This window comes from Micropterus salmoides, unplaced genomic scaffold (genome assembly GCF_014851395.1).
Source record: "Micropterus salmoides isolate LMB-PRFRI ecotype aquatic unplaced genomic scaffold, ASM1485139v1 Ms_hic_scaffold_4635, whole genome shotgun sequence".
Classification (NCBI taxonomy): domain Eukaryota; kingdom Metazoa; phylum Chordata; class Actinopteri; order Centrarchiformes; family Centrarchidae; genus Micropterus; species Micropterus salmoides.
The window spans coordinates 1-11,473 of NW_024044079.1; the positions used below are offsets into that span (position 1 = coordinate 1).

The 11,473-nt window shown below is 42.4% G+C and overlaps 1 long non-coding RNA gene across 1 annotated transcript; it reads left to right on the forward strand.

Annotated features, from left to right (window-relative positions):
- Positions 1-74: 74 nt before the first annotated feature.
- LOC119887996 lies at positions 75-1,140 on the forward strand. The gene is made up of 2 exons (XR_005441837.1): positions 75-204; positions 640-1,140. It is a non-coding gene; the product is annotated as an uncharacterized LOC119887996 (long non-coding RNA).
- The last annotated feature ends 10,333 nt before the right edge of the window (positions 1,141-11,473 follow it).

Genomic DNA, 11,473 nt, shown 5'->3' on the forward strand with positions numbered 1-11,473 from the left:
CCTCCCACGGGAAGCGCACAAGGCTAACGGAGCAAAAGTTCAAGAAGCAAGTGAAAGAGGCTGACTTTCACAGACATGGCGTCGCGTCTAGAAGAAATGATCCTATGGTGCAAAGCCCAGAAGAGGGAAACGGAAAAAACGCCTCTTAGCCTTCCTGCGTTTAAAGTGCCAACGGATGAAATGCCTAGAGGCAGCAGGTTACAAGTAAGAGCAACGCTGCAGAATATAAACTCAGTGGCCACTTTGTTAGGTACAGCTGTGCAATCCAATGCAAGTCAATACAACAGCTCTGCCATAAATCCTACATTTTACAGAGTTGATAATGTTCAGTTTTTGGTGACATTGTCTGAAATGCGTAAAGTTATGTTTATGACTGAGGTCTTAGTTAAATGTGGTGTTGTATTTGACTACATTATGTTGAGAGGTGTTTCAAATTTTTTGTCCTCCCGTGAGGGGGGGGAGAATATCTCAGACTCCTCTGGATGTAGTGCAGTCCAGCACTAGCCATGAACTAGCTATACAGGCACAGCTAATAAAGTGGCCACTATTGGCATTGCTGATGTAAAACTACACTCATTAGTATTTTCTGACACAGTTTCTTCTACTGCTAATGTTTATATAATTTGACTTCATCCCCAGTGTCCAGAGGAAGTTGCGGACCTTCAGACGGGAAGCTTGCTGGGCTTTATTTCCTCGAGGGTCAGTGCCAAGAACCTGTCGTTCTCCTAGGAGGAGACATGCTCACCGGAGAACTCGTTTTCAGTCACTCAGGAGTCGCTTTAAGTCTTCAGCAGCACGAACTGGTGTCAAAAAGAAACGGCTGAAAGGCAAAGGAAAAGGGCTGCGTCATCGGTGTCTGGACTGTCGGGGGACGGCCAAAGAAACTGGACTACGTACAAGGCGACATCTCAGACCACTGACTGTAACATCCACGATGACATAGATGATATATTTGCCTCTGTAGGTTTGTGACCCTCTGGAAACAAATCACTTTAAGCAGCTGAGCTCAGTATATGACCCGTGCCTCTGTTTTTTTTAAGGAAAAGTTGGATGTTCATGTGTCACTTCATGTGTAATGAAATCTGATCATTCGACATTGTTCTATACAAGTAGTAAAGAGCAGCAGCGGATTGTACAGTATACTTTATCTGACACTGAGCCTGCAAAGCCTTATAATGTCAATAAAAATGATTTTTTTTCCAGATGCTGGTCCCAACAGACTGTATTCAGGAATGAGTATGACCTGAACAGTTATATAAGCTTTTATGAATGTTTCTAAGGGAATTGCTTAATGATAACATTTGATGAACTTGGATTGTTCCTGCACATTGAAGCCATAGTTTTATGGTTCTAAACACCAAACCGCACGTACAGTGGATTACTATTATTAGAGCTGTTATGTGCACATCCTGTTCACCCCTCTTAACACAGCCCTGCAGTATAACATAGCATATCTAATGCACAAAGAAATAAAACCTGTTTAATGAACTGTGAAATACTGCAAATTAGCCTATTTAAGTGGTAAAGGCCATCAGTGTTACAGATCCCATGCTTAAAAGGGACTTCTGAGATGACGTGACAGCGCTTGAGGAGACTGAGTAACATTATCAAGGCCCTGATGGTTTATTCTGGCTCCACCTGGTGGAGCAGAGAAGTAAATACACTCAAAGATTAGTTCCAGGCTGTTCTCAGAGAATATGGAATAAATCCCTGAAACAGTTGTTATACCCACGGCAGAGGCAGCACGACAAAGCAGAGGTGTCAGTTTTGTTGTCTAGAATTGAATTTGAGCCGCCTGAGACTGAGTGCTGAGCAGAGAACACACTGGCATATGGTATGTATTAGTAGGCAGGGTGGCTTCAGCTCTTGGTTTTTGAAGGCTAGTATAAGAGCTGTTCAGGCACGAATGCACCACGTCGAAACCATGCAGGTGTCTGGCTGTCTGTAGCGACCGTGATTGCTCAGACCAAATTAGATGTGAAAGGGTTAGTTTTGTTGCAGCCTGTGTTTTTGCTGCCCACCGTCTTATCATCCTCTGCCAAAGAAGACACAGTCTTCCCATCTGGGCAAATACAACCGTGAAGTTTTCTTCCCCCTCACTGAACCTGATTGGGTTGAGTTATAGTCTCACATCAGCATCTATTTGTGCAAATGAGTCTGCAGATTCCTGATTCCTGTGCTTTCTGGGTTTCCTCTCTAAACCAGCTAGCCTATTTAAGGTCAATGTTTGTACTCCCCTGTAGTGAGGGGAGGGAGCAGAAGCCTTGGGCACATACAGTAGGAAGTCAGACCATTTTTCTTCTTTGGAGTGACTGTGCCAAATTGTATCAGTATCCAGATTTTTATCCTCGATGGGAGGTACCCTTTGATGGGTACAAGTGTATAAATTAATCTACAAAAAGTTGCAGAACAAATGAGTGCCTTGTTGAAACTTTACACAGTAAATGACTTGACAGCAATTTACAGCTGTGTTAGTGGTGCATTGTGTACCAACTGTACAGGAAATGTTTGTTGGAAATGTGTCTCTCTGAACAGACTGTGAGCTTCTGTATGCTGCTGAACAGTTGGCATACCATACGATAATAACATTTGTCAGTATACTCTATAGAGCAGTAGTAGAGCACAAGCAGCTTGGTGTCCTTAAAAAGTAAAGCCACTGTTGAGCCCTGTCTGTCTACATTTGTCAACCTAGATGTATTTAAGCATTTAATTGTAAATAGATAGTTCCACATTGTTGGGTTCAGTGCTGCAATTATTCTTGTCTTTATTGGAATGGGTGGTTCTCCAGGGATTCTGCGAATACATCAGTTACGGCCTGTGGGCACAATATAACCTAAAACAGGAGAAAGAATATAAACGTCTGCACTCCCATATGCTGTTCTTTAATTTATTTTCCTCCCTTAATCACCAGGGGAATGGAGCACATAAGGACATGTTTCAGATCTTTCAGGTTTTGTATGGCATGCCACTAAATAATTCTCAACATCTCAAAAAAAAGTAGAGCCATAGAGTCCGACCAAGTTGTTGTGCCATTCATTACTATTACATTCTCCAATAGCTTAGGGCCGTGAAAAAGTCATTTAAGCAACAATTTGTTTTTGTTTTTGTGCGGTTTGGCGCCCGTACCAAGAGTGTAATTCACTGTTGTCATAAGGAGAGCTGTACACATGCATTTGTAATGATTACATTACATTAAAAAGCTAGCAAGTCAACAACTTTGCTACCACAGCCAAACATCCAGCAAGTGCGACAACACAAGACATAGCAATATTACAAACTAGTCAAACAGAAAGGCCAGCTCGTATCCTGTCTTGCAGTCTTTTATTTCATGGAGCTCTTGCCAACTTCTGGGAGCCTCTAGCTTGGTCACTCTCTTTTTCTGTTCTTAGTTTCTTCCGTCAACGTCCTTTTCTGTCTATTCGCTTCTGCTGTTGCTTGAAACTTGGGTTGCAAGCTAGCCAACAAAGCTGGACAGCAAATGACATGAGAGCACTTACAGTAGCTAATGTCATCAGTGTCCAAGTGTGTGATCTAAGTTTGCTAACATCTACTTTATTTATATTTATTTATAGCTTGCAGCTAAACCTGTTTTCAGTCTTTTACCCTCTCTTTTTCTCTTCCACGCTTCCTCAACAACGTCCTCTTCGTTCTTTTTGCAGCCTCTGCCATGATATCCATACTGAGAATACCGAGCTAGCTTCTTCCAAAGAGCTTATATGTACATTATACTTATTGCTTCTTCTTATAGCTTGCTGAAGATGTGTTTGTGTGAGATGTAGTGCCGCAAAGCATTGCATCATTCTCTCGATAGATGTCCTGTCTGTAATAATAATAATAACAATAATAATAATAATACATTTTATTTCTATAGTGCTTTTCAAGACACTTTACAGTAAAACCAGAAGTTCTGTACATTTATAAAACAGATAAAAACATAAATAGCAAAATATACGAACAGTAGGTAAAAACATATGGGCATAGCGACGACCATATAAATAACAAACAGCAGCAGGTGCAATAAAGCATTATTTGAGGTTAAAAGCTAGTCTAAAGGTGGGTTTTGATAAGTGATTTGAAAGAGTCCATGCGATGGTGAATGTTGCCAATACCAGTCGCTCTGGGCCCAGAGTGGCAAGGACAGAGACGCCATTCTCCCTACTACAAGTCAGTGTACCATCAAAATGATTTTGAAGCCCAGAGGGGGACACTGAGCTCAGGTCCACATGAGTAGGCCTACCCAAGGTGACTTGATAACAGCAACTCTGGTTAGGACTAATAGCCCTAATCACCCTCACACGCGTCTGCCGGGGTTGGCGAGGCCTCAGGTAAACTTCCTACACGTAAACTTCCCACACGTTTGGCGGGATTGGAGAGGCCTCAGGTAAACTTCCCACGGGTCGATTGGCAAACCCTTTAATAGTAATGTATAGGACACACCTAAATGAACCGCAGAGTAGTGCTTAAATCCAAAGCACTTTCCAATGTGTCTCTCTCTCACCGATCCAGACACACCCATAGCAGCAACCTACCAAACTAGTATGTTTTTAGCTATAAGCTCTAGATGCGTCTACCAGAGGTAAGTTAAAGGAGACCTATTATTCTGCTTTTCCAGTCCTATATTGAAGTTCTGTGATGCCTGTATAGCAGCTTTGCATGATTCAAAGTTGTTTTCTTATACTGACTCTTTATGTAGGCCTTCATTTCAGCCTCTGTCTGAAACAAGCTGCTCTCTCAACATGCTCCTCTCAAAGCCCACTGTCTTCTGATTGGCCAAGACCTGAAGCATGTTACCAGGTTGTTGTTGTTGCTGGACAAGTCGTTACCATGGCGACCCCTCAATCAGGCTAGAGTGACTCGTACCCACGGCTCTGTGTAAATTTAACCAGCGCCGTTGAAAAGCTTATTAGGAGTTGGCTGTTCACTTTCTCCGATGAGTACATTTAGTTTAAGACTGTTGTCCTCTAGACAAAGTTATCTGCCCTGTTAAAATGACAGTTAACGTGAGTTACAGATGCACCTAGCTAAGCAAGCTAGCTAGCTCCACACACGGCCGTTTGCTCCACTGTCTCGTCCAAATATGGTCACGTCTGGTGCTGCTGGTTGCAAAAACTCATAATAGGTCTCCTTTAACTATTTCTAGATGTCTATACCAGAAAAAGACTCCAAGACTGTTTGTTTTGCTCATCATGTTTTATTAGTTACAGGGTTGTTGGACTGGGGACGGACAATGGGATTGAGTAAACAGGGCCCTCATGTGAGAAGGGCCCACAAAGATCCTAGAACAAATAGCCGTGGATGCTGGGAGAGGCCCTTAGAGGATGCTAATGTATAGGGCCCAGATTTTTGTGCGATGCCTCTGAATAGTTAGGTGTAGCCTAAGTCTCCAGCAAGAAAAGTCTCCAGCAAGTGTTACTGTTACTTTTTTATTCAGTGATTACATATTTAAGTCTTTCTAATTAACTAATTTCTTAATTAATTAGCATTTTAAATTATTTTATATTATTTTATCAATTGTATGTCAAGTGCTCGCTATTAATATAATGAGGGGGGAAATGAGCTCTCTGATATGCAAATGTTTGTTAAGACATTTAAAGACTTGTGAAGAAACATATCTAATTTACATTATGGTCAGACAGTATGTATTTATGTGATGAAAAATGCATTGAAGATCAATTTGGTTTATTTAGTGGTTTTAATTATTTAAGAGTATTTTAACAAATATTTGTAAATTATTTTAAAGGAATATATCAGCTATCAAGCTCCTCTCCTGTGGAACCAGGTTCCAGTTTGGGTTCAGGAGGCAGACACCATCTCCACATTTAAGAGTAGGCTTAAGACTTTCCTCTTTGATAAAGCTTATAGTTAGGGCTGGCTCAGGTGAGTCCTGAACCATCCCTTAGTTATGCTGCTATAGGCCTAGACTGCCGGGGGATGTCCTATGATGCACTGAGCTCCTCTCTCCTCTACTTTCTCTCCCTCTGTATGCAACTTCATCCCATTATTGCATGTTCCGGTAGTCTTGTGCTTTCTCGTCCCTCTCCTCTCTCCTCCTATCACCTCCTGCAGGTTTTCTGGCTCTGGAGCTGTGGAGTCTGGATCTGTGGTCACCTGCTGCCCCCGTATTCCTGCTCGACACCCTCAGCTACAACAACTATTGTTACTAGTCCTATTATTATTATTGTTATTATAATCATTAACATTACGACTGTTACCATTAACACTACTATAAATATCTGTACCATTTTTCATTTAGTCTATAGCAACATCACCTTTACTGTCTGTACCTCTGTGTGTATATTGTGTAGGCTGCCTCCCTCCCCTCTCTCTCTCCTTCCATCCCTCTCTTTTTCTCTCTGTTCCTCTCCTGCCCTCTCTCGCTCTCGCTCTCTCTCTCCCTCTCTCTCCTTCACCCCAACCGGTCGAGGCAGATGGCCGCCCACCCTGAGCCATGGTTCTGCTCGAGCTTTCTGCCTCTTAAAAGGAAGTTTTTCCTTGCGTCTGTCGCCTAGTGCTTGCTCTTGGTGGGAACTGTTGGGCTTCTGTAAATAGCATCATAGAGTACGGTCTATACCTGCTCTTTTATGAAAAGCGCTGTGAGATAACTGTTGTTGTGATTTGGCGCTATATAAATAAATTGAAATAGAAAATTGAAATTGAAAATTGAAATTGAAATTGAATAATTTGACAGATGAAAAATACCCCTCTCATATCTGTCCATTAAACTCTGTACACTTTCTCTCTCTCAACTGTTCATTTTCAAATTCACAGTAGGTGTATTGAAATTAGCATTTCTGGAGCTGGTTGTATCAGGTACATAAAAACAATAACAGCATATTGCAACATACAATAACATGTAAGTTAGCCTATTGTAATGAAAGGAAAACAAACAAAAAATATGAATATAAATACATTGAAAATGTCATAGAAACGATGACCCAGAGGTCATGGATTAGGGCTGCAGACCATTCCGATCTCTCACTTTGCACTTGGACTTGCCCAGGAGTTGACCTCTTGCCAACCCAAACTGTGAAAGATAATTGTGGGAGACTGATACACTTGAAAAAGAATCTACTGAGAAAAGGTTGTTTAAAAACTTTTCAAACTATTGGATAAACTCCGCAGAGCTTTAAAATGGCCCAGATCACCGAGGGACACCTGCTGATGGGAGCCGCCCCTGTGTTGGGTAATTACCCTGCAGGTAACATAACTTTTATTTGATCATTTTTACTTTTGACAGATTAATTTATTCATTCCCATGAAACTTTATAAAGCTTCAGAAAGCTGTGTAACTTTTTGAATTTAAAGGTGGACAGTTCACTCCACGTTAGGCCTGTTGGGAAAACACGGATTTAATGTAAAATTAGCTGTTATTTAGACAGTATGTATCAAATTTCCCGGGAAAGGTGTGGAAAGTAATAACGATTAGTGTAGTGATTTTAAAACAGTTATTTTCGTTTGGGGGCATCATATTTTTTAATTTTAGCATCGAAAATATAAAGGTTATAGGGAAAATATGGCAACGGGGCCAAATTTCATAAAATGCCAAAACACAAGTTTTTCTTGTGCACCATGGAGACGATGGACGCGTTGGCTCCGAACGTCAGAACGCACAGTAGTAATCAAACGTGGGCACGTTCCTCTGTCTGGGACCCTGGGTTGGTTTGTTTTAATTGTCGAAGCTTAAGGGCCACCAAAGCGTTTTTTTCTGAAGCCAGCGTATTTTTTCCAATTCATTGCAATGGGAGCGCCGCGTTTTTCCTGGCTGGTAAAAACGCCAGGAGCGTGAGGAGGCGCTGGGCGTATTTTCGCGCTGAGCTCTGAGCGTTTTTTTCCGGTCGCCGAGAGTTGAAAAATGTTCAACTTTGGGAAAAACGCTGCGCTCGTCACTAGTTAATTAGATGAAGTGGACGATGTCTGAGCTGTTGTGTTGAATTGTCACACAGCTTTTAGCCTACTTGACATGTTGGGATTTTTGGGGGAGAATAGGGCTGTCTGTCATGCAGCTGAAATCCTGCGCACGGGATTATCTTGGAGAATCCCTGTTGTTGGTTGTACCTGATTTAATTAAATGTACCTGTGGTTCGCTGTGCGTAATGACGCAAGTAGTACAATGCATATTCAATCAATTTTCGCAGCTTATTGCAAACCATTGAGAGTTTTGTCCCCAAAAAACAAGTCCTTATAATTGTTTGGTGCAAAAACAATTTTCTAAGTGACTAAGTAAACAAAGGGTACCACTACATGCCTGTGAATGCAGCATGAAATTATTTTCATTCTGTTAAAAATATCTGAGGCAGAAGGGCACAATATTTGATATTACTGTTAAAAGGGCCTCTTGTGTTAGTTATACACGCAGTACAGTCGTAGTAAGTATTTAGGTAGATCGTATTTTTATGAACTTATACTTGGATTGTTGCTTATTTAATCCCAAATATTTAGTGTTACGAGAGAAATGTAAAATTTGAAATCAGGTTTTGAGGTGCTTTAACATTTTCCCCTCAGGTGGTGTAAACTACATCGTTGAACGTCCTGCAGCAGGCGGCCTCCCTGAAGTCATCAGGATTCTCGACAACGAAGGTCAAAGTGATCCAATCTACATCTCTTCTGATGAGGAAGAGGTAGGTGAGATTGAGGTTGTTATTGGGGGGGGGGGAGGGCAATCACGCACTCTCCTCTGAGGATGAGAACGAGCTTGAGGAAGACGAGGAGGAAGAGGATGAAGACAGTGATGAGGATGATGAGGATGATGATGAGGATGATGATGATGAGGAGGACTTCTCTGAGAGCGAAGATTCTGGGTATGACTCCATGTCTGAGGATGATGATGATGATGACATCCAGGTGTTCCCACCAGAAGACTTTTGCGGGTATGGCGACAAGTGATTCGTCCTGTTCCTGCTGCCGCTCCTGTCGCCGGTCCTGTTGGCGATCCCGATCCTGTTGCTGTTCCTCAGCTGCTGATTGGCAGTCACCCACGGGTACCTGCTCACCATCAGGAGCTTCCTGGGCCGCAAGTGGAACAACCTGAAGACGGTCTACCGGCAGTTTCTCAAAGGACAGAGGAGACAGTCTCTTCAACTTCAGGCCTCAGCTCCTCCACAAAAAGGAGCAGGGAGGAGGGCTGCACAGAGCAGGTAAGTGCGAAGAGGCAGAGGTGGAACTGTGAAGAAAACTACAAGGACTCGGCACCCTCAACTTCAGGCCTCAGCTCCTCCACAAACAGAAGACACTGGCCAGGTCCATATGAGTACCAAAGATGGCCTAATGACAGCGACTCTGATTAGGACCACTAACCCCAAGAATCTGGTGGGGTTGGCAAAGGCCCAGGTCACCTTCCAACACATCTGACTGGGTTGGCGAAGACTTAGGTAACCTCCCACGCGTCTGGCGGGGATGGCGAAGATTTAGGTAACCTCCCACGCGTCTGGCGGGGATGGCGAAGATTTAGGTAACCTCCCACGCGTCTGGCGGGGATGGCGAAGACTTAGGTAACCTCCCACGCGTCTGGCGGGGATGGCGAAGATTTAGGTAACCTCCCACGCGTCTGGCGGGGATGGCGAAGATTTAGGTAACCTTCCCACGCGTCTGGCGGGGATGGCGAAGATTCAGGTAACCTTCCCACGCGTCTGGCGGGGATGGCGAAGATTTAGGTAGCACCTTGCACCAGATGTGTTTCGTGCCTGTCTTTTTTATATTGATTTTTCTTTTGAATAATAGATCCCTTTAATAGTATGTATAGGACAGGCCTAAATGAACTGCTTTTAGATAGTGCTTCAATCCAAAGCACTGTCCAGTGTGTCTCCCTCTCACCTATTCACACACACACTCTAACTAACCGATAGCAGCAAGCTACCATGCTTGTATTTTTTTTCAGCTAAGCTGTAGATGCGTGTGCCAGAAGTAAGTTAACAATTAATGACAACATTATTTAATAGTTTAATAGCAATTGCTCACTCTCTTATGCTGTTATGTGTTTTCTTTATGAGATGTAGATGTCTGTACCAGTAAGGTAATACTCAGCTGTAACTCAAAGACTCATCTTGTTTTAATTAGTTAGGGGTAGGTGGCAGACAACAGACAGAGGTAAGGTAATAATTACTTACATTAAACAAAAGTCTCCAGCGAATCTTATCATCACCTTTTTTTAAGTCTCTCTGTTTTATTTTTATGTTTTCTTTACTAAGGGATTGCTGGCTGTAACAGACCGAGGTAAAGTAGGTAACTTTGATGAAAGTCTCCGGAAATTCTGATCGCTAATTTAAAAATTCAATGATGATAAATCATCTCTCTTCCCCCCTCAGACTTCAGACTTCACACTGCCCACAAGAAGCAATGACGTGGAAGACTGAGACTCTACATCCAGGATTTCCATGACGACAGAGAAGATGTGTTCCTCCGGGCCAAATGAAAGGATGGACGACTACAGGACCAGCCGAAGAGCGGTGGTCCCCTTTCTTTCAGTCGATTAAGTAAGTAATCCCTTCACTAAACCTACAAAGATAGATGTAGTGACATATCGTGGGGATCGGCTAAAGTTAACTATAGGCTATGTCGATTATATTTCTTATAGAAATCTTCTTGTTTATATCATTCCAGTTTTGGAGGCCAAATTCAGCTATGTAGCTATCCAAAATGATTCGTTACTTGTTTTTCTATTTCATATAACAGGACTCTCTGTGTTTTTTGGTGTTCCTGGAGCGGCTGAGAGTGGACGTCAACCAAGCAATCATCCCAGGAAGCCTCTGCACCCCGGCATCCCACTGAACCACTCTCAGCATCCCCGTTTGCTTCGAGGCACCACGCACTGTGTGAAGACCCAATGAGTACAATTAAAACCCCCCCAGCTCCTGCCCCTCCACCCCAACCCTCAACACCACCCTCTTCACCCACCGCTCAGGAGGATGAGGAGCTCCCCGGCCCGACCGGCACAGAGGACGCTGTTACCATCTGCTTCTTCTGTGCTGGTGGGATTGGGAAGCTCCTCACACACACACACACAGGAAGTTACCAGCACCTCTTTGCATCTTTGCTGAGAAATCAAGACATTCAAGAAAGAGACAGACAGTTCAGACTGAAAAAGAACGATTTTTTTCTAAAAGTTTAAAAGTAGTGAGTTTGTTACCTTAAACCGTATGTACAGTATGAATAGCCGACTGTTGAATATTACAATTCAGCAGCAATTCAAATTCTTTCTTGATATTATCCAAATATATTATTTAATGTATTATTCTAATCTGACAATGTATGACATCTTAAAGGCATTACTACCTGAAAGTGTAACTTTGAACTGTGTGATTTTGAATAATTTAGCAAATGTACAATAAATATTATGTAATACTCATAATATCACATGTTGATAAAAAAAATTTTGTAATGCTCATCAGGATATAATTTGGTCCACACATATTTTAAAGTAATCATTACTGTTAATAGTATCACTGTTTTGCCTACACTCTTAATGTTTGACTGTTTT